The sequence below is a fragment of the Bombina bombina genome, chromosome 7 (genome assembly GCF_027579735.1).
Source record: "Bombina bombina isolate aBomBom1 chromosome 7, aBomBom1.pri, whole genome shotgun sequence".
Lineage (NCBI taxonomy): Eukaryota > Metazoa > Chordata > Amphibia > Anura > Bombinatoridae > Bombina > Bombina bombina.
The window spans coordinates 206,988,809-207,014,037 of record NC_069505.1 but is presented as its reverse complement, the minus strand read 5'-3'; positions in this window follow the sequence as shown (position 1 = coordinate 207,014,037).

The window sequence follows — 25,229 nt, the reverse complement described above, 5'->3', positions numbered from 1 at the left end:
GGCTACTGCCCCTGTCAATCAATTGGACGTTGTCTGACGTATCATATACTAGTAATTAGAAGAAGGCGTGTTAAGGGGAGTGGATTGCTTCCACAGAAAGCTCCAATCATAGCTCTCACTTGTCACATTTTTAAGGTGTGTTGCAGTGGGGAAAGCCGATTGGCAGATCACATTGATATATAAACAGTACCGATGTTAACATTCGTATTCTAGAACAACTATGATAACTTCATCAAGCCTGCCCTAAATGGATGAGTTTGTTATATCATTAAGTCGGTTTCCAAAGTATGTACAGTCATAATGTGATCTTACGATATATAGATCGTCACATGCTTCACTCGATCATCACTATAATGAAGATGTTGCTTATATTGAATACTGCAATACCTATGTTGTCTGATGTATCATGTACTCGTAATTAGGAGGCGTGTTAAGGGGAGTGGATTGCTTCCTCAGGAAGCACCAATCATAGCTTTCACTTGTCGCATTTTTAAGGTGTGTTGCAATGGGGAAAGCCGATTGGCAGATCACATTGATATATAAACAGTACCGATGTTAACATTCGTATTCTAGAACAACTATGATAACTTCATCAAGCCTGCCCTAAATGGATGAGTTTGTTATATCATTAAGTCGGTTTCCAAAGTATGTACAGTCATAATGTGATCTTACGATATATAGATCGTCATTTGCATCACAATTGCAGTATGTATCATCATTTTATTACACAGCATAGTCAAATTTTGATTTATTCAACAAAGACAAGTTGACAAATAATTGAATTGAGGCTAACATAAGGTTCACTCGATCATCACTATAATAAAGATGTTGCTTATATTGAAGAGATCTTATGTTAAATAGTAATGGAGTGAGGAGGAATCCCATTCATTCAGTTTGGAGTGTTATGTGTATATTATATATCTTTCTCTATACCTAAAGGATTTATAGGATTGTATATGAATACTATAGATATTAACTCATTCATGAGAAAAAGGTATATTATACAAATATCAAATTATGAATTCAGGTTTCACTAGGGCATGATTTATGAATATTTTGAGTGAGTGCTACAAGAAAAAGAAATATTGTGCTAGGAAGCTGTTTGCTTAAACTAAGTGACAGGAAGGTGAAAAATACATAATGATAATCTAACACAAGGATGATTTAATACTATTAAACTAAATACATCAGTTATTGTGGTGTAATTAGCATTGTGAAATAATAGTGAAATATGTGCTAAGTGATTATAAGAAATGAATAAAGGCAATTAAATTACAAATTTCTAACATTATATTAAGAATATTCAATTAATATATAGTGATAACAATTAAAGGGAAAAAAAATATTTTTTTTTTGCTGACCAGCCGCCTCATAAGCAAAACAAAATATATTTCTTTTTTAAGACACGATGAGTGCACGGATCATCTTAATTACTAATGGGATATTCACCTCCTGGTCAGCAGGAGGAGGCAAAGAGCACCACAGCAGAGCTGTTAAATAGCTCCTCCCTTCCCCCCCCCCCACTCCAGTCATTCTCTTTGCCTATGTTAGTGATAGGAAGAGGTAAAGTGAGGTGTTAGTTATAGATTCTTCAATCAAGAGTTTATTATTTTTAAAGTAGTGCAAGATTGTGCTGCTGTGTTCTAGGGTGTAGCCGTAGTCCATATCAGTCTCTTCAGTAGAGCTTTGGTGGCTTTAGAGCAATGGGAACTTGTGGGACATAATTCTCACTGTGCCTCCCATACATTTATGGTGCCCTAACCCTGAAAAATCTGAGGTATATTACTCATTTTTTTCTCTTCTTTCACAGGTCCATGTGAGGAATAGGACCTCTCAACTGCCTTTTCTGTCGGGCAGTATATGAGGTAAGTGATTACTTTTTTTTCTGGGGTTAAAAGAAGGAACTCGAAAGAAGTTGTGCGCTTACTTTGTATGGATGGGATTTATAAGGAAGCCCTTAATGGAATATGGGCACTTTATTTTTATATGGCATGAATTCTCCCTGATACATAGGAGATTATATGTGACAGCTAGCGCAGGCACTGGGGCACTCTGTATTTATTTTTCCTTACAAGGCAACATGACGATGGTGGTAGTCACATCTCCCGGCGGTTACTGAAAGAAATCTTACCAACCAGGAGATGACTGTACTGATATCGCCCCCTGCGGGTGTAATTGGACGCTTTTACTTTTCACTGATTGTTATATTTGCTAGTCTCTGGGGCACATCTCCCGGCGGTTACATTAAAAACATGCCGGCCGGGAGATGACTTTTGTCAACGCCCACGAAGGGCGGTCCTTGGGGAGGTAGCATTTACAGAGCGCGCCTTTTTCATCTCCCGCGGTTACATATAACAACATGCCGACCGGGAGATTACTGTTTTGTCAACGCTCACAAAGGGCGGTCCTTGGGGAGGCAGCATTTACAGAACGCGCCTTTTTCATCTCCCGGCCGTTAGATATAACAACATCCCGATTGGGAGATGACTGTTTTGTCAACGCCCACGACGGGCGGTCCTTGGGGAGGTGGCATTTGTATAGCGTGCCTTTTCCCCTTCTCTTCCGGAGAGTCCAAAGAGATATTGTGCAGTCACTGGTCCTATTGCGCATCCTCATATTATATGCGTAATAAGGACCGGAGACTGTCTTCCCCTGTTGTGGTGGAGTTCTGTGTTGATAAATTGCAAGGGTTTTTTAAGCTGTTCTGCCCTATTTACAGCAGTTAATGCCCTGTGCTTCCTCTATAACTCATTTGGGTTACTTTACTAAACTTTGCTATCCTCATGTGTTGTGATGCGTTGTCTGCTTTCCCAATATTGCAAGGAAAGCGTTAGAGGAAGAACAGACATTCAGCAAGCAAGTTTTCTAACACAGTGTAATTCCTCTTGTTGATGCTGAAGTCTGTTACTCTAGGAGGTTTTAGCTACATTGGACGACAGCGACTCCTCAGTCGTAGTGAAAAAAAAAAAAGTACACTAGGGCTTACATTGGCAGCCGTCTGTGTGCTTTGCTACAGTCATTAGTGCAGCAGCATATTGGTTTAGGCGTTGCCTGATGATATCCGGACGGTAACTTCTTTGAATGAAATCCAGGATAGGATAAAAGCCCTTAAGCTGGCTAATTGCTTTATTACGGATGCTTCCCTTCAAGTTATCAAAGCTGGGAGCAAAGATTTTTGATTTCTCTATTCTCACTCGCAGAGCCTTATGGTTAAGGCCTTGGTCTGTGGATGTGTCCTCTAAGTCTAAGCTTTTGTACCTTATCAGATAGCTCAGCATGCTAAGGCACTGTGGCTAGGTTCTGTAGTAACCCAAGGGTTGCGGGTTCAATCCCTGGCGAGGTATTTCATCCTCCTGAGGTCAATAAGATGAGCAGCGCTTTGAGACCTTATGGTGATTAGCTGTACTTTACAAGTACCCTATACATACATTCATAATTTTATATATTCCTTACAAGGGGAAGACCTTGTTTGGACCTGGCCTGGCGGAGATTATCTCTGACGTCACGAGAGGTAAGGGTCTCCCTCAGGATAAGAGAAACAAATATCAAGGACGACTGAGCTCCTTTCGAAATTTCAAGGGAAATTCTTCCTCTACTGCCTCCAAACAGGAACAGACTAAACCTGCATGGAGACCCAATCAATCTTGGAATATGGGAAAACAATCCAAAAAGCTGCTGTTGAAACAAGAACAGCATGAAGGGCATGCCCCCGATCCGGGACCGGATCTTGTAGGGTGCAGACTTCCTTCTTCACTCAGGCTTGGGTTCGATATGTTTAGGATCCCTGGGCAAAAGAGAGAGTGCCCCAGAGATACAGGTTAGAGTTCAAAAGTTTTCCTCCCAGAGGCAGGTTTCTGTTTTAAGGATTGTCTGCAGACCAGACACAAAGAGAGGCATTCTTACATTGCGTAAGAGACTTTTCCAACCTGGGAGTGATCGTTCCTGTTCCGGTACAGAACAGGGTCTGGGATTTTATTACAATCTGTTAATGGTTCAAGCCAATTCAAGCCAATTTTACATCTCAAGAGTCTAAACAAATTTCTCAGAGTACCGTCCTTTAAGATGGAAATTATTCGTTCCATTCTCCCTTTGATCCAAGAGGGTCAATTTATGACAACAGTGGATTTAAAGGACGCGTACCTGCATGTTCCCATGTACAGGGATCATCACAAGTTCCTAAGGTTTGCTTTTCTGGACAAACACTTCCAGTTCGTGGCTCTTCCCATCGGTTTTGCCACAGCTCCCAGAATTTTCACAAGGGTTTTGGGATCACTGTTTGCTGTGCTTCGGTTAAGCATGCTCAAGCAACGGAACGGAGATTATGCGGACTTGTCTCCTCGAATACCACTAGAACAGGAGACAAGGGATTCTCTTCAATAGTGGTTGTCTCTGGATAATCTCTCACAGGGAACCTGCTTTCGCAGACCATCTTGGGTGATAGTGACAAAACGCCAGCCTTATAGGATAGGGAGCAGTCTGAGGCTCCCTAAAGGCTCAGGGAGTTTGGACTCAGAGTCTGTTCTACCTATAAACATTCTGGAGCTGAGATTGATCTTCAAGGCTCTTCTGGTCTGGCCCCAGTTAGCCTCGGTCCAGTTGAACAACATAACTTCAGTGGCTTACATCTATCATCAGGGCGGAACGAGGCGTTCCTTAGCGATGACAGAGGCAACCAAAAATAATTCAGTGGGCAGAGACCCATTCTTGTTGCCTGTCGGCGACCCTCATCCCAGGGGTGGACATCTGGAAGGAGCACTTCCTGAGCAGGCAGACCTTTCATCAGGGGGAGTGGGTACTCCATCCAGAAGTGTTCTCCAGCCTGATTCTCAGGTGGGTTCAGCGGGAGTTAGATCTCTTGGCATCCCAACAGAATTCAAAGCTCCTGCGATACGGGTTAAGGTCTAGGAATTCCCAGGTGGAACTGTTAGATGCTCTGGCGGTTCCTTGGACCTTCAGTCTAGCATACCTATTTCCTCCGTTTGCGCTTCTTCCTTGGGTCATTGCTCGAATCAAGCAGGAGAGGGCATCAGTGATCCTCATTGCTCCTGCTTGGCCTCACCGGATTTTGTATGCAGATCTGGTGGCCATGTCATCTCTGCCGCCTTGGAGACTTCCATGGAGGAAGGTCCTTCTAATTCAAAGAGCATTCCTTCTCCCACATCTAGTTTCTCTGAAGCTGACTGTTTGGATATTGAACGCTTAATTTTATCCAAGCGGGGCTTTTCTGTCTCAGTCATAGAGACCATGATTCAGACTCGTAAGCCTGTAACTAGAAAGATTTGCCATGAGATGTCGTACATATCTCTATTGGTGTGAATCCCTGATCTACTCATGGAGTGGAATTAGGATCCCTAGAATTTTGTCTTTTCTCCTAGAAGGTTTAAAGAAAGGCTTATCGACTAGTTCCCTAAAGGGTCAAATCTGGGCCTTATCTATTTTGTTTACAAATGTCTGGCGGATGCTCCAGATGTGCAGTCTTTTTGTCAGGCCTTGGTCAGGATCTGTGTTCAAACCAGTTACTCCTCCTTGGAGTCTGAATTTAGTTCTCAAGGTTCTTCAAGAGGTCTGTTTGAGCCTATGCATTCCTTAGATATTACGTTATCTTGGAAGGTTTTATTTCTTGTTGCTATTTCTTCTGCTCGGGGAGTGTCAGAGCTTTCGGCATTACAGTATGAGTCTCCTTATATTATTTCCCATTCAGATAAGATATTTTTACGTACTAAATTGGGATTTCTTCCTAAAGTTGTTTCTGATCGGAACATTAATCAGGAGATTGTTGTTTCCTTCCTTATGTCCTAATCCTTCTTCTCAAAAGGAAAGACTTCTGCACAATTTGGACGTGGTCCGTGCTTTAAAGCTTTACCTATAGGCGACTAAAGACTTTCGTCAGTCTTCTGTTTTGTTTATGGTTTTCTCAGGAAAACGTAAGAGACAGAAAGCTACGGCTACTTTTCTTTCTTTTTGGCTGAAGCGTATCTTACGTTTTGCATATGAGACTGCTGGACAGCAGCCTCCAGAGAGGGTCACGGTTCATTCCACGAGGGCTTTTGCTTCCTCATGGACGTTCAAGAATGAAGCTTCTGTGGAACAGATTTTCAAGGCTGTAACTTGGTCCTCTCCTCACTTTTTCAAAGTTCTACAAATTTGACACTTTTGTCTCGGCTGAGGCCGCTTTTGGGAGTAAGGTTCTTCATGCAGTAGTGCCTTCCATTTAGGTTCTCTGACTTGTCCCTCCCGTATCATCTGTGTACTCTAGCTTGGGTATTGAATCCCATTAGTAATTAAGATGATCCTTGGACTCATCGTGTCTTAAAGAAAAGAAAATGTATGCTTACCTGATAAATGTATTTCTTTTTTGACACGATGAGTCCACGGCCCGCCCTGTTCTTTTAGACAGATTGTGGGTTATTATAAACTTCAGACACCCCTGCACCTTGGCTTTTCCTTTCTCTTCCAAACTTCGGTCGAATGACTGGAGTGGGAGGGAAGGGTGGAGCTATCTAACAGATCTGCTGTGGTGCTCTTTGCCTCCTCCTGCTGACCGGGAGGTGAATATCCCATTAGTAATTAAGATGATCAGTGGACTCATCGTGTCAAAAAATAAATACATTTATCAGGTAAGCATAAATTTTCTTTTCTCAATCAGAGTGAAAGAGAAGTAGCAGAAGCTTTCGATCCATACCCTTTCCTGAGAAGTAAATAAACAGGAGAGAAGACTGGTGAAACCTTAGTCGCCTGTAGGTAGATCTTTAGAGCATGCACAACCCCAAGTTGTGCAACAAACGTTCCTTATGAAAGGAAGGATTAGGACATAATGAAGAAACAACAATTTCCTGATTAATATTTCTATTAAACTACTTTAGGAAGAAAAACCCAATGTATAACGCAGAACTGACTTATCAGCATGAAAGAGAAGATAAGGTGAATCACACTGCAAGCCAGAGAGTTCCAAAACTCTCTGAGCAGAAAAGATAGTAAAAAGAAACAAAACTTTCAAAATAATACCTTAATATCTATGGAGTGCAATCGCTCAAACAGAGCCTGCTGCAAAACGAAAAGAACAAAATTAAAGCTTCAAGGAGGAGCTAACTATTTAAACACAGGCCTGATGGTAATCTGGAACTGACGAAAAGATTGCACATTTAGCGCATTTGCCAGACACTTATGTAACAAAACGGATAATGCAGTAGAGTAGCCCATAGATCCATACCAAGAAAGATATATGCGCCATATTTTATTGAAAATCTTTCTAGGAACAGGCTAGCAAGCCCAAATCATGGTCCCAATGACCGCCTCAGAAAAACAATGCTTAGGCCGAACTAAGCATTCAATCTCCAAGCAGACAGCTTTAGAGAAACGAGATTGTGGTGAAGGAACGGACCCTGAGTTAGACAGTCCTTCCTCAGAAGTAATCTTCAAGGAGAGATGACATCTCCACTAGATCTGCATACCAGATCCTGCGAGGCCGCTTAGAGGCCAATAACCAATGCTCTCTCCTGTTTGATATGAGCAATGACTCGTGGAAGGAGAGCAAATGGAAAAAACAAATATGGTAAACTGAAATCCCAAGGAACCGCCAGATCAGGGTTCACTTCAGATGTCTTGTGGATCACCTGTGATGTACAGGCCCTCTACTTAAATATACCTCATGATTTGGGTGTTTGAGCCTTATCATATTACTTGGGACAGCATCCGTATCTCCCCATTAAACAATGTGAATTTGTGTTGTCACTCATCTCTTTTATTTTGTAGACTTAATTATTTTTTGTTCAGGATGAATTTTATTTACAGACTAGGGGGACGGCCATGGGCACCAGATCTGCCCTTAGTTATGCCAACTTATACAGGGGGTTGTTTGAACAAAATTATGTCTACAACCCAGTGTATTTGGATGAACCTGGTGCTGTATGGTCGTTATATAGATGATTACATTTTTGTTTGGAGGGATGATATTACTTCTGCCAATCTCTTTGAGCATTTAAATAAGAACGATAGGGGCCATATTTTCACAAGCACAATAGATCCTTTAACTGTGGTTTTTCTTGATCTCAAACTTGAATTCAATAATGGTAAGGTTGCTAGTACTACCCAGTTTAAGACAGTGGATTGCAACGGTTATCTTGATTTTTCCAGTAACCATTACCTTCCATGGAAGCAAAATGTTCCTTATGGTCAATTTAAGCGAGTGCGCCGCAACTGCAGCACACTTGCAGATTATGAGATCCTTGATCCTTAAGGAGAGGTGTTCAATTGAAAAGAAATATCCTGCGCGTATTATTGATAGTGGCTACATGAGAGACAAATTTGACAATAGGGATAGTTATTTTTTTACTTCCTCTAAAAAAGGAAAAGCAGTATCAGACTTGTTTGAAAAATGTCCACTTTTTATAACCCAATATAATGGCAATCACCATCAAATAATAAACATTGGAGTATTATTACTAAAGATCCTATTTTGGGCAACCTGATAGGCCCTAAACCCACGATTGTCTACAAAAAAGCCCCTAATCTTAAAACTATTTTAGCGCCTAGCAAAATTGTTAAACATCAAAAGTTAAATGTCCCCTTAGCTACTATGATAAGATAACTACCCCATGGCTCTTTTAAATGTAAAGTCAGTAGATGCAAGTTATGTGATCATATTGTACATAATAATAAGATCTTTAAATTCAATGTGACTGGACGTTATTATTCCATAATTGGTCATGTATCATGTGCCTCCCAGTATGTAGTGTACCTTGTACATGTGGGGTCCAATATTTTGGTCGCACCTGTAGAAGATTTAGCATTAGATGGTCGGAGCACTAACGCAACATGAAAAACAAGTATAGGAATCAGTGTTTCCAGACACTGTAATTTAATACACAATGGTAACAGATGCCTGAGGAAACAGCAAGCTAGCTGAGAAACTAGTTGCATTTTAATACACAGTGATATATGTATACACTGTGCTTTTAAAGACCATTGTTTTAATAAAAGTGATTTTAAAACTTATCACTTGACTGAGAGCCTGTCCATGTTTGTTTGCGGTTGGAGACTACAGCCTAGACTGAGACCTGTGGGAAAAGAACAGTGAGCTGGGACACTGTGAGATTCCAGTATGCACTACTAAACACGAGTGGGTGCGGCCACACTTGTGAGTACCTGAACATCTGTTATCACATATTTGTACACCATCTGTACTTTATTACACTAGGAGGCGCCCTTCTGTGGGTTTTCTTTTATACCATCACAGATTCCAGTTAACCTCTTCTATTTGGGAAGGAGCTGGCGTGAATTCAAGAATAAAAGACCTTTGAAATCAAGTCCAAACGGACAACACTTTTTTCAGTGATTGATTCACCTATGGACTGATAAGTTATATAATTTTGTATATTTTATCACACTATATATACACTATATTTTTGTTGTATTTTGTAATCTGTTGACATTATAGGAGTGATCTAGCACTATATATTCTGTGTATATTAGCTTCCCCTTGAGTGGTGACAGAGTATTGTCATCAGGTTGGTTACATTAATCTTAAAACTATTTTAGCGCCTAGCAAAATTGTCAAACATCAAAAGTTAAATGTCCCCTTAGCTACTATGATAAGATCACTACCCCATGACTCTTTTAAATGTAAAGTCAGTAGATGTAAGTTATGTGATCATATTGTACATAATAATAAGATCTTTAAATCCAATGTGACTGGACGTTATTATTCCATAATTGGTCATGTATCATGTGCCTCCCAGTATGTAGCGTACCTTGTACATGTGGGGTCCAATATGTTGGTCGCACCTGTAGAAGATTTAGCATTAGATGGTCGGAGCACCAACGCAACATGAAAAACAAGTATAGGAATCAGTGTTTCCAGACACTGTAATTTAATACACAATGGTAACACCAATTGTTTCTCTATTACTCCTATTGAAACCATCCACAAATTTCATCTTTATAATCAGTTTTATAGATTGAGACAGAGAGAGACTTACTGGATCCATGTGCTTAAAGGGACACTAAACCCAAAAAAATTATTTCGTGATTCAGATAGATAATTCAATTTTAAACAACTTTCCAATTTACTTCTATTATCTAATATGCTTTATTTTTTAGATATCCTTTGTTAAAGAAATAGCAATGCACATGAGTGAGCCAATCACATTAAGCATCTATGTGCAGGCACCAATCAGCAGCTACTGAACCTACTCTGGTTCTTCCCATTGCCTACAGACTATCACTGAGACTTATCCATACACATACTATTGCACCTATACATTTTAGTAATATATATATATATATATATATATATATATATATATACATACAACAGTCCTGTTATGGGTATGTATATAATATATTGTGTTACTATAGCTTAGTTAAGATAGTAGTAGTGTCTATTGGAGCTAGTTATGCAGCCAGATGCTCTCAAGTTTTACTAAGAATCCCCTGTGATGGCATGTCTACCCTTTAGAAGACTTCAATAAGGAGTTCACTAATTGTCTACTATTCTATAGGTTTTTACACATTTTTATTACCTATTCAGGTATTTTTAGGATTATAATAGATTTGATGATGTTCTATTTATCATTGTATGGGTTACACACCTCTCGGCCGGTTATGATTTTTGGTCTCTATTGGTGTTATTTTAATGGGTCTGTCTTTTTTAACTGAGTGATAGAATATATCTGGTATGTCCTTGTTTACTCTTATTTTACAAATTAAATGTTATAATAAGGTCAGATGAAGATGTATTTATATTTAATTTCTATTTAGGTCTTATGAACTGTCATGTATGCGATCTATCAGTTTATAATGTGTATATATTCTGTACTGGTTAGCACAGTTATATATGTATTTTTTAGTATTGTTTTATTATGTTTATATAGTATTATTTATCATGCTATGCTATCGTGGTTAGCGTCTCACTACACATGTTCTATCCCTTAAGTCATATCCTCTGTGAGGATTCTCTCACCAGTTAATACCCATTATGTCGCAAGAGGGGAGTGTACTGATACGGCCCCATGATTGGCTAACATGTCTTTTAAATAGAGCAAGTAGTTCATTTCCACTTTTACAGCCTGATGAAACTGCATTTTTCATGCTGAGAAACGCGTTGCTGTATTTTTAGTGTGCCAATAAAGTTTTCACTTTTATAACTACTTGCTCTGCCATTACTATCGTCTATATCGTATACACGATCTTACAAACTAATTGTATCCACATTGTTGAATCCTGTTTGTTACTCTTACAACTTCTGGGCTCACTGATATCCGGACGAGTGCTACTTCTTGAGGGATTTCTGCTCGGTCGTTGGTGCATCCATTTACATGACCTGATGCTGGTTTGTGGGCTTATTGGCCTCGAGTCTTTCGGGCGACTGCATTGGTCCCATACTGCACAGTGGGGCACTCCGGATGTGCCACCTTGTTTGTGAGTAGCCATTCTCATAAGGGGGGCCAATCTGAAATTGTCTGTTTTTCCCATACGTTATTACCCTATGTGGCGCCTCTCTTTATCCTTGCCTTCACAGGATCTATCTCATAACAGGTTTGATTAAAATCCTAGACCCTGTTCCCAAACCGGAACTGGTACTATCATACCCGGAGAGAAAAATCCCAAACGCAATTCAAATATGCCTTTTATCTGGACTGCAGATAAACTTGAGGGATGGAACCTGCCTCTGGGAAGAAAGGCTTTGAATTCTATTTAGAAAACCTTGAGATACTAAGTACACAGCCCGTCTGGGACATCTCGTATCCTTCCTGATGATAACAGAGAAATTCAGCCCCCCACTTTGTCCGATCATGGTTCAGAGGCAAACCCATCATGCTGAGTTATACTCAGCTGTGGCTTTCTTCTCTGATGTCCTTTAGGTCTGTTCGTCTTGTCTTGTGGTAGAAAACATTTTTTTCCACTTATAAAATCAGAAATACTTTAGCCAGACCAGGACCAATCAAGGTCTTACCCTTGTAAGGAAGCAAAAAATCCAAAGGTGAGTGACAGCAAAAGGTAAGTTTTTATTAGAAAACTTTACACAGAAACAGGTAGCAGCGACATTTTGGAATGAACTTCCTTAATCATGCTCACAAACCTAATAACTTCTTTCTATATATAGGTATATACCACTAGGTGGCGATAAAGAGCCAATTTTTATCTTTAACCATATAGGTTTCAACATATTCAAGTAGGTTTATTACAAACATTAAAAACAGAATTTATGCTTACCTGATAAATTTATTTCTCTTGTGGTGTATCCAGTCCACGGATCATCCATTACTTGTCGGATATTCTCATTCCCAACAGGAAGTTGCAAGAGGACACCCACAGCAGAGCTGTTATATAGCTCCTCCCCTAACTGCCATATCCAGTCATTCGACCGAAAACAAGCCGAGAAAGGAGAAATCATAGGGTGCAGTGGCGACTGTAGTTTAAATTTAAAAATTACCTGCCTTAAAATGACAGGGCGGGCCGTGGACTGGATACACCACAAGAGAAATAAATTTATCAGTTAAGCATAAATTGTGTTTTCTCTTGTAAGGTGTATCCAGCCCACGGATCATCCATTACTTGTGGGATACCAATACCAAAGCTAAAGTACACAGATGAAGGGAGGGACAAGGCAGGTACTTAAACGGAAGGTACCACTGCCTGTAAAACCTTTCTCCCAAAAATAGCCTCCGAAGAAGCAAAAGTATCAAATTTGTAGAATTTTGAAAAGGTATGAAGCGAAGACCAAGTCGCCGCCTTGCAAATCTGTTCAACAGAAGCCTCATTTTTAAAGGCCCATGTGGAAGCCACAGCTCTAGTAGAATGAGCTGTAATCCTTTCAGGAGGCTGCTGTCCAGCAGTCTCATAGGCTAAGCGGATTATGCTTCTTAGCCAAAAAGAAAGAGAGGTTGCCAAAGCCTTTTGACCTCTCCTCTGTCCAGAGTAGACAACAAACAAAGCAGATGTTTGACGGAAATCTTTAGTAGCTTGTAAGTAAAACTTTAAAGCACGAACCACGTCCAGATTGTGTAATAGACGTTCCTTCTTTGAAGAAGGATTAGGACACAAGGATGGAACAACAATCTCTTGATTGATATTCTTGTTAGATACCACCTTAGGTAAAAACCCAGGTTTGGTACGCAGGACTACCTTATCCGTATGGAAAAATCAGATAAGGAGAATCACATTGTAAAGCAGATAACTCGGAGACTCTACGAGCCGAGGAAATAGCTACCAAAAAAAGAACTTTCCAAGATAAAAGTTTGATATGTATGGAATGAAGAGGTTCAAACGGAACTCCTTGAAGAACCTTAAGAACCAAATTTAAGCTCCATGGGTGAGCAACAGGTTTAAACATAGGCTTGATTCTAACCAAAGCCTGACAAAATGCCTGAACGTCAGGAACATCTGCCAGACGCTTGTGCAAAAGAATAGAAAGAAGATAAATCTGTCCTTTTAAGGAACTAGCTGACAATCCTTTTTCCAAACCATCTTGGAGAAAAGATAATATCCTGGGGATCCTGACCTTACTCCATGAGTAACCCTTGGATTCACACCAATAAAGATATTTACGCCATATTTTATGGTAAATTTTCCTGGTGACAGGCTTTCGTGCCTGTATTAAGGTATCAATGACTGACTCGGAGAAGCCACGCTTTGATAAAATCAAGCGTTCAATCTCCAGGCAGTCAGTCTCAGAGAAATTAGATTTGGATGGTTGAACGGACCCTGAAGTAGAAGGTCCTGTCTCAGAGGCAGAGTCCATGGTGGAAAGGATGACATGTCCACCAGATCTGCATACCAGGTCCTGCGTGGCCACGCAGGAGCTATCAAAATCACTGATGCTCTCTCCTGCTTGACCTTGGCAAACAGTCGAGGGAGCAGAGGAAATGGTGGAAGCTTGGCGTTCTGGCGAGACGCCATGAGATCCAGTTCTGGTTTGCCCCAACGATGAATCAATTGTGCAAACACCTCCAAATGGAGTTCCCACTCTCCCGGATGAAAAGTCTGACGACTTAGAAAATCCGCCTCCCAGTTCTCTACACTTGGGATATGGATAGCTGATAGGTGGCAAGAGTGAGTCTCTGCCCGGCGTATTATCTTTGAGACTTCTAACATCGCTAGGGAACTTCTTGTTCCCCCTTGATGGTTAATGTAAGCCACAGTCGTGATGTTGTCCGACAGTTAGCAACTCTGAGGTACATCAAATTTCAGAGGCCAAGCCTGAAGAGCATTGAATATCGCTCTCAGTTCCAGAATATTTATTGGAAGGAGTGTCTCCTCCTGAGTCCACGATCCCTGAGCCTTCAGCGAGTTCCAGACTGCACCCCAACCTAGAAGGGTGGCATCTGTTGTTACAATTGTACAATCTGGCCTGCGAAAGGTCATACCTTTGGACAGATGGACCCGAGATAGCCACCAGAGAAGAGAATCCCTGGTCTCTTGATCCCGATTTAGTAGAGGGGACAAATCTGTGTAATCCCCGTTCCACTGACTGAGCATGCATAGTTGCAGCGGTCTGAGATGTAGGCGTGCAAACAGCACTCTGTCCATTGCCGCTACCATTAAGCCGATTACTTCCATGCACTGAGCCACCGAAGGGCGCGGAATGGAATGAAGAACACGGCAGTAATTTAGAAGCTTTGATAACCTGGAACATTTTCATTTCTACAGAATCTATCAGAGTCCCTAGGAAGGAAACTCTTGTGAGTGGGGATAGAGAACTCTTTTCCTCGTTCACTTTCCACCCATGCGATCTCAGAAATGCCAGTACTATGTCTGTATGAGACTGGCAATTTGGAAGTTTGACGCCTGTATCAGGATGTCGTCTAAATAAGGGGCCACTGCTTAGGCCTTAGGACCGCCAGAAGCGACCCCCAGAACCTTCATAAAGATTCTTGGGTCTGTAATCCAAAGGGAAGAGCTACAAACTGGTAATGCCTGTCTAGAAAGGCAAACCGGAGAAACCGATGATGATCTTTGTGTATCGGAATGTGAAGATAAGCATCCTTTAAATCCACTGTAGTCATATATTGACCCTCCTGGATCATAGGTAGGATGGTACGAATACTTTCCATCTTGAATGATGGAACTCTGAGGAATTTGTTTAAGATCTTTAGATCCAAAATTGGTCTGAAGGTTCCCTCTTTTTTGGGAACCACAAACAGATTTGAGTAAAAACCCTGTCCCTGTTCCTCCTTTGAAACTGGATGGATCACTCCCATAACTAGGAGGTTTCGTACACAGTGTAAGAATGCCTCTCTCTTTATCTGGTTTGCAGATAATTGTGAAAGGTGAAATCTCCCTTTTGGGGGGGGGGGGAGCTTTGAAGTCCAGAAGATATCCCTGGGATATAATTTCCAACGCCCAGGGATCCTGGACATCTCTTGCCCACGCCTGGGCGAAGAGTGAAAGTCTGCCCCCTACTAGATCCGTTACCGGATAGGGGGCCATTCCTTCATGCTGTCTTAGAGGCAGCAGCAGGCTTTTTGGCCTGCTTACCTTTGTTCCAGGTCTGGTTTGGTCTCCAGACCGTCTTGGACTGAGCAAAAGTTTCCTCTTGTTTTGCATTAGAGGAAGTTGATGCCGCACCTGCCTTGAAGTTTCGAAAGGCACGAAAATTAGACTGTTTGGCTCTTGATTTGGACCTGTCCTGAGGAAGGGCATGACCTTTTCCTCCAGTGATATCAGCAATAATCTCCTTCAAACCAGGCCCGAATAGGATCTGCCCCTTGAAGGGAATGTTAAGCAGCTTAGATTTTGAAGTCACGTCCGCTGACCATGATTTAAGCCATAGCGCCCTGCGCGCCTGTATAGCTAAACCAGAATTCTTAGCCGTTAGTTTAGTCAAATGAACAATGGCATTAGAAACAAAAGAATTGGCTAGCTTAAGTGCTCTAAGTTTGCCAAGTATTTCATCCAATGGAGTCTCTACCTGTAAAGCCTCTTCCAGAGACTCAAACCAGAACGCCGCAATAGCAGTGACAGGAGCAATGCATGCAAGGGGCTGTAGAATAAAACCTTGTTGAATAAACATTTTCTTAAGGTAACCTTCTAATTTTTTATCCATTGGATCTGAAAAAGCACAACTGTCCTCGACAGGGATAGTAGTACGCTTTGCTAGAGTAGAAACTGCTCCCTCCACCTTAGGGACTGTCTGCCATAAGTCCCGTGTGGTGGCGTCTATTGGAAACATTTTTCTAAAAATAGGAGGGGGAGAGAACGGCACACCTGGTCTATCCCATTCCTTAGTAATAATTTCTGTAAACCTTTTAGGTCTTGGAAAAACATCAGTACACACCGGCACTGCATAGTATTTATCCAGTCTACACAATTTCTCTGGCACTGCAATTGTATCACAGTCATTCAGCTAAAACCTCCCTGAGCAATACGCGGAGGTGTTCAAGCTTAAATTTAAATGTAGAAATATCAGAATCAGGTATCTTTCCTGAGTCAGAAACATCACCCACAGACTGAAGCTCTCCTTCCTCAGCTTCTGCATTTTGTGAAGCAGTATCAGACATGGTTCTTAAAGCGTCAGTATGCTCTGCATTTCGCCTAACCCCAGAGGTATCTCGCTTACCTCTAAATTCAGGTAGTCTGGCTAATACCGCTGACAGTGTATTATCCATGACTGCCGCCATGTCTTGTAAAGTAATCGCTATGGGCGCCCTAGATGTACTTGGCGCCATTTGAGCGTGAGTCCCTTGAGCGGGAGTCAAAGGATCTGACACGTGGGGAGAGTTAGTCGGCATAACTTCCCCCTCGTCAGATTCCTCTGGTGATAAATTTTTTAAAGACAGAATATGATCTTTATTGCTTAAAGTGAAATCAGTACATTTGGTACACATTCTAAGAGGGGGGTCCACCATGGCTTTTAAACATAATGAACAAGGAGTTTCCTCTATGTCAGACATGTTTGTACAGACTAGCAATGAGACTAGCAAGCTTGGAAAACACTTTAAATCAAGTTAACAAGCAAATATAAAAAACGGTACTGTGGGGGGCGGAGCCAACTACCATAGAAGCAGGACGCACAACTCAAGAGCTCCTAACATTTACCTTGATTCCACTAAATTTTATTGCTGATAAATACCCCTCTTTGTTCCTATATTGGAGATTTATGTTGAAGACTACCCTCTGAGCACAGGTGGAGGAACACTACAGCGTTATACACCTTAACTTTTTCACCTCTAGCCCTTTACTTTTCTGATGTGCCGTGTGCATGAAAATATGGCTGCGCTCCTTTTATCTCAATTGCAGGATTTACTGGTTAGGCACAACAACTCTCTTTTGGAAGCAGTAGCTGAGGCTTTTAGACCTTCCATTATTCATATTACCATTCCGACTGGTCTAACTGTTCAGGAGGCGAAGGACATAGCAGATCTAACTACCATCACCCAGCAGCCGCCATCTTTAATATCTACACCGAGATCTCTCCCATTGTCCTGCACTAAATATGAGCCTGGGAGGCGGGAAGCTGGCAGAGGGCTACACTCTATGTTAACACCACAAGAACCGCTGCTGGACACGCTTTATAGCAGTATAAAGAGGTCACAGTTAATAGAAGTTCAGTGCGGTATGACTACTGGAACAGCCCAGCTTGAAGCGCTAGAACCAAAGTCGTCTCTCTGTGTAAATAGGAGGAAGAAGCCACGTAAAGACTCAAGCCGAGCCCGCAGGTACTTCAGCCTTGCGGCTGATCTAAACTCCATTATAGACTCACCTACAACCCGCATCCCACTATACCTCTCCGGGAGCTACACAAATGTGGACAGTGACTCTGACACTTCTCCCAGGCCTTCCCCGACGTCAGATCAGCTTTTGCTTGCCTTAGCGACTGCCATGACAGCTCCACCGCAGCCTCATATGACACTCTATATACTCTTTTCCCTTCTAAGAGGCTGGGATCCCGGTGGCGACCTGGAACTCAAAGATGCAGAGTGTAATGATTTCTGTTCACACTGTTTTTATTTTCGATCGTGCAGCTTCTTATCTACAGCTCTTTCAAACAGCTTTTCTCCACAGGATTACATTACCGTTTAGACTATAGTAATTCAAGGAGTAATATATGACTTGATTATTGTCTGGTTTATACATGTGCAGAGCATTACTTATAGCACGCTCATAATATAATTTATGCCGCATTCATTTACAGCGCATTATTTCTAAGCTCTCCATCATGAGTTAATGTTATACCTTACTCTATACATGACTTTCTATTTTCTTATTATGTTTGCTAAATAATCTGAAGGGTCACAAGCCATTATGGGCCTGCATTCTCCTATTCACCTCATAAGAAGATCTCTTGTATTGCACATTTAGGGCTATTCAAATTAATATGCCGAGGTCACACCTTTTGATCCCAGCATGATTGGGTACACTATATATCAAAGTTTCCTCCTGTCTAGCTCAACTATGCTTTATTTATGCCAACTAAATTGTTTTATGGGATGTCCAGGATGTCTATATACTGTGTCATACTGTGTCATATTATACCTACAGGCTTCTTATTGTTTGCACCCACTGTGAGCTGGCAGAGTTCTGATATTTTATTGCATGGGTTTCCCAACTCTACAAGTTCTCATACTACATGTATACTCATTGCACCTAAGTGCCATTTGTGTGTGTGACTTCTCGCCGCCAGCGGCCGAGGCGGCGGGATGTTATATTATGGATATAGCTTGTTAACATAATACAGCCCACAGCGCATAAGCAATGTTTCAACTCTTTATTGTTCACTAAGTTGTTTTGTTCCCAACATTATATCTGCAGTTGTTATATGATCCCGACAAACTCAGATAGTTTTACGGTTACCCATACTATCACATATCTTTAGGAGTGCTTTAATCACACTGTCAGTTATAGCCTTTTCTATGTCCTGATCCCAGCTAACTAGGCTGTCCTACCTTCTGGAGCAGGCTGGACCTGCACTCACATTTAATTGTGCAATGTCTCCCCTCTATAATTATTGTGAGCACTCTTTGGCTCTTCCTACGGGTTCCATATTAAATTCCTAGGTCTTAGAATATGGAATATAGCTTTCATGTATGCCCAATTAGATCCCCCCATTGCTATAAAGTCCTGTTTTATCGCAAATGATATACCGCTTACCAAGATGCAGAGCCCTATTACACTGTTTCTCCCAATTCAGCTTCCTCATCATAAGTATTACAAGGTGCTTATCACACTTCAAATAACCACCTCCCCCCCCCCCCCTCACCACTATCTTATAATGTACCTCCTAGGAAGGGAGGACTATCTACGCGGTCTTTCTAACCAGTACCGCAACCTACCCCATCTATTTTTCATGTTTTTATGTGCAGCTTTTCACTCTACCATAAAATTGACTCTTTCCCTCCTACCCAGTCAAGCGAAACTGTTAAGCTTTATTTACAAATTGAGTTACAAGTTTAAAGTTTAGTATTTTCAATTTCAACACACTACACATATATTGCAAAAACTTGTTTTGCTGTGTTATAAAAATGAAAATAAGGAAGACACATGATGACCACTCGCTACTTACAAATAGTGAAATATATGCCATAACTATTGTTTGTATTTGACTTACTTTGAGAATTTTGAATATATTTTATTGGCAAGTTTGTGTATTATAAACATTCCTACAGATCTAGCTTATGTATATTTTTACATTCTTGTATATTCCTATGTGTATATGGCTTCGCAATATTATACATGTAACCTTATTGCTTTTTCTTTGTCTTCAATAAAAAGAATATTTAAAAAAAAAAAAAAAAAAACGGTACTGTGCCTTTAAGAGAAAAAATTTTGTCAAAATTTGAAAAACAGTGGAAAAAGGCAGTAAATAAAACGAAATTTTTACAGTGTATGTAATAAGCTAACAGAGCATTGCACCCACTTGCAAATGGATGATTAACCCCTTAGTTCCAAAAACGGATCAAAAAAACGATATAGACGTTTTTTAACAGTCACAATAAACTGCCACAGCTCTGCTGTGGCCTTCCTTCCCCAATAAACGACTTTGAACCCTCTAGAGATGTCCTATAGCATTCAGGGGACTTCTGATGAAAGCTGGATGTCTCAGTCTGCGCAAAAAAGCGCTAAAATAGGCCCCTCCCACTCATACTACAACAGTGGAAAGCCTCAGGAAACTGTTTCTAGGCAAAAATAAAGCCAGCCATGTGGAAAAAACTAGGCCCCAATAAAGTTTTATCACCAAAGCATATATAAAAACGATTAAACATGCCAGCAAACGTTTTATATTGCATTTTTATAATGGTATTACCCCTGAGAGTAAGCATGATACCAGTCGCTATTAAATCACTGTATTCAGGCTTAATTAATACTTATTAAAAAACATTAATCCGGTATCAGCAGCATTTTCTAGCATTTCCAATTCTAGAAAAAATTGTAACTGCACATACCTCATAGCAGAGTAAACTGCACGCCATTCTCCCGCTGAAGTTACCTCTCTCCTCAGACATATGTGAGAACAGCAATGGATCTTAGTTACAACCTGCTAAGATCATAGAAAACTCAGGCAGATTCTTCTTTTATTTACTGCCTGAGATAAAATAGTACAACTCCGGTACCATTTAAAAATAACAAACTTTTGATTGAAGAAAAAAAACTATTTTTCCCCACTCTCCCTTACTACCTCCATGCTTGTTGAGAGTTGCAAGAGAATGACTGGGTATGGCAGTTAGGGGAGGAGCTATATAACAGCTCTGCTGTGGGTGTCCTCTTGCAACTTCCTGTTGGGAATGAGAATATCCCACAAGTAATGGATGATCTGTGGACTGGATACACCTTACAAGAGAAAACAATTAAGCAAACTCCTAACTATTCAGATAGCCGGCTCTATATAGTTCATAATTCAATGTATAGGTATTTCATCAATCAATTTTCATCATAAATATTATGATATTTACATATGCAATTATACATGTTGAAAAAATTATAGAAAAACATTTCATAGAAAAACAGAAAGGTCCCAATCTCTATTGAGACCATTAGGTTCCAATGTTCCTAACTTAAAAATCCAAAAGGCTTTGCGCTTTTTCAACAGCTGTTCTCTATCTCCCCCTCTGCGGGGTCTGGGTACACTTTCAATAATTTGGAATCTTAATTCATTTATTAGATGACCCATCTTGATGAAATGGTGTGCTACTGGGGCTTTTTTATTCCCTGTTCTAATACTACTCTTGTGTTCTATTATTCTGTCTTTGATGTTTCTTGTCGTCTGTTTTTCTATGAAATGTTTTTCTATAATTTTTTCAACATGTATAATTGCATATGTAAATATCCTATATTTATGATGAAAATTGATTGATGAAATACCTATATATTGAATTATGAACTATATAGAGCCGGCTATCTGAATAGTTAGTAGTTTGTTTAATTGTTTTTAATGTTTGTAATATACGTACTTAAATATGTTGAAACCTATAGGGTTAAATATAAAAATCTTTATCACCACCTAGTGGTATATACCTATATATAGAAAGAAGTTATTATGTTTGTGAGCATGATTAAGGAAGTTCATTCCAAAACGTCGCTGCTACCTGTCTCTGTGTAAAGTTTTCTAATAAACTTACCTTTTGCTGTCACTCACCTTTGGATTTTTTGTATACTGTTGGAGTCTGGAGTGAGCCTCCTGAGTGAATTGCATGCCTTGTAAGGAAGCACCAGAAACTTGGACAAAGAGGAAAAATCCACTGACCAAGAATATAGCCACAACGCCCCGCAGGCTAGCACAGCATAACCATATCTTGGACCCCAGCTTAATAACAAGTATGGTAGCATCAGAAATAAAAGAATTGTCAATCTTGAAAGCTGAAATTCTGAACTGGATCTCCTCCAAAGGAGTTTCTACCAAAATTGAATCAGACGAGGCATTGCATCAAAAAGATGCCGCACTTGACACGGTGGCAATAAAAAAAAAAAAGCCTCCAGGGGGGGCGGGTCCGAACACCGACCAAGATGGCTGCTTTTCACTTAGGCTGAATTCTGGAGCTGAGGGAACCGTTGCCTAACGCTTCACAAGCATATGACTCAAGCTCTAAACTGTAATGGTTTTATAGTTTAATATACAGAGAACGGACACATATGTTTTTGGACTTTGAATTTCAGCCAGGCAGACCGGTTTAAGTGAGGTGCGCAGCGGAGGCCTAGCAATAGACCTGACTCCTCATTTACCCTCCCTAAGTCCTGATATGTCAGGAGTAACAGCCGTATGAGCTGTCTTGCTATATGGAAACGTAGTGTATACAACTATATGGAACTACCTGCCACCTATTATTGTTTTAAAGAGAGCAGCAAAACTGAATCCAGCTATGGCGGAGATATATCAAGCGCTGCAGACTTTGCTGGATCAGTTCGAATTTCAGATGCGCAAAGTTATAACGGAGGGAACGAAACCCCTAACCCAGGGAACACCTACTAGTGAGCTGTTTGGCCGTGACAATAAAGGAGACAGCAGATTTGAAGCGGATACAGGCTTGCAGGGTTTAGAGAGGAACGGTGTCAAGACGGATCAGGTGCCAGAGCTCTATAGCCCATTACTTATGCACCAATCCTCACATACCGGAGCAACCCATAGCCCCGACCTTGCAGAGATCCTGGTGCGGCCACAGAGAGAAGTCAGCATGCAGTGGAAAATGCAGAGGCTGCAGAGTTCTATGCCGCTCGTACTGATCGGCTCCATGCCAAAATCTGTTTGTGACTCCAGTTGGTCCCATGAGGGGAGTAATGCGGGCAATCATGTAGGTCTGTACAGAAAGCCTGTTAAGTATACAGAGATCCGCAGTCAATTTTGGATGGCTCACGTAGTTTCAGGCCTGAGGAGATCGAGATTCGATAGAGACTTTTACGGTCGGTATGTATCTCTAGTGCAGCTGCCCCAACTTCTGTTTCCACGGTGGCCAATAAAGGTTGGAGTGGGCTAAAGAGAGTAATCTGAGACCCAGGGCTAATATAACACGCTGCAGATACGACCACCCGGTCGCTACAAGAACTTATTGCTGAGCCCTGGTTGATGAACCTGACCCCTGGGGAGGACATAACAGTAGTTTGAGTTAACAGGCAGCCACTTTCTATTTACTTCTAGAGGAAAGTGGTTAAATTTTTGGCTATCCTTATGAAGACATTATGTCTGAGATACCTTTGATAGCTTATGACTACCTAATATCCACTGAAATATGGACATATATACATCTTGTCTACAGTAATTTTTATAAGCAAACCAAGTTTCATGTTATGGCGCCTGTATGTTATATGCATTGTTTCTGCTCACTGTTCTTTATTTTGTGTTCATCACCTCCCTGTATAGTACAATATCTTTGTCTCAATGTCCACAGGGTAACCTGTTAGGGTTTGTAACTGGTTTAGATGGACCACTGATAGGATGTTGTGTTATTTCACTAACTGTCTACCCACTTAGTAGACCTTAGCACATACCCTTCAAAATATAATCCTAAACCCACAGTGTTATTATTGACTATCTAAGATGACAATTTATTTTACCAAGGTTAACATGGTTAGTCCCACATATCAATAGATTTATTAGCATTCACTAGTTGTTTCCGTATGTATTTGGGTGTATGATACATCAAGTTACTAAGGTTCACTTATGCGTTTGTGTTATATTGACTGTATCATCTATATAAATTTAAAAAGAGGTTCGACCACAAATTGGGACCCAAAAGTGGCCCCCTATATTTCAAATACCTTCCTCTTATTTCAGCTTTCTAATGGTTAATGGGGTCCAAAAGTGGCCCTTTTGTCAGTTGAAGGGCTCTGAGATAAGGCGCTATGGTTCTTACAGCTCCATATTTATTGTACCTCATCATTGTTTATTGCATAACTGATTTAATGTATTGCTCTTTCTTTTGAGTGTACTCATGTATACATATTGTGATGGAACATGTCTATTTTTTATGTATCGCCTGGCAAACCTCAATAAAAATATTTATAAAAAAAAAAAAAAGCCTCCAGCTTGTCCATTGATCCTTAAAAGAGCATCTATCCTCTGTAGGGATCGTAGTTCTGTTAGCCAGAGTAGAAATGGCCCCTTCTACTGTAGGCACAGTGCACCATGATATTGAATGGAGACAGCGACAGGAAACATCTATTTAAAAAACAGGAGATGGGGGAAAAAGGAATCCCTGACTTCTCCCATTCCTGTGAAAAAAAACTCCTTGCACGGTCTGGAACCGGAAAAAAAACTTCCACAGAGAAAACCTAGAATATATTAAGTTTACTAGATTTCCTAGGTCAAGACAAGAGAATCATAATCGTCCAAAATAGCCAAAACCTTCTTTAACAATACACAAGGTGTTCAAGCGTAAATCTGAAGATTACTACTTTAGCATCAGATTAAGGAATTATACTGTCCGAATCTGAGATTTCACCCTCAGAGGCTACTGACTTATCCTCATCAGACCTATGAGGAAGGGCAACTTGTGTAGCAGTAGGTGGAACAGAAAACCTTACTATCTGTATCTCTAATATTCCTCTTGTGATTTACCTTAAGTATAGGAAAAGCAGACAGTGCCACAGATACCAAGAAGATACCTGAGCAACAATTCTGCAGCAAATAACTCCTCCAGGAGATTGAGAGGAACCGCAGGACACTGCATATGACGCCATAGAGGCTAGGGACGATTGAGGAGTAAACTGTGACATTGACTAAACAGCATCATCCTAAGAGACATTGGGTTTAGAGGCAACACTCTATCTCTATCCCCAAGAGATCTAGCAAAGAACACATAATTGCATTTTGAAACAATTATATCAGCATCTAAAAACCAAACAGAGTTCTTTACCAAAAAAAACAGGAAAAGATATTCAAATTTAAATGTTTAGGTAAAAAACAGTCACTTTAAAACATAACACTTATTTGAAGGGGATGCTTACCACTATACTACAGTGGATTTTATCTCTATAGCATACACAGTATAGGATAAAGAGAAAAACAGTGGATCTTATTTATTTAAGAGATGCCTTTATAAATATATACATTCACATAGTATAGAATGACCGTTTCCAACAACCATGTAACTTTTGATTTTGCTACTTGATTTAAAACTCAGGTCTATTTGGCACTCATCAATTTCTCTCAGAGACAGACTGAGCCAAGACGCTGCTCCGTTCTCAGCCGGAGGAACTGAAAAAGGCGGTTTTACCTGACCGGTCCCAGTGACAGCTGAAAATGGTGCCGCTCCCCTTCTCAAAAAAAGGAGCAGGCAGTGACACAACATCAGCATGGGAAT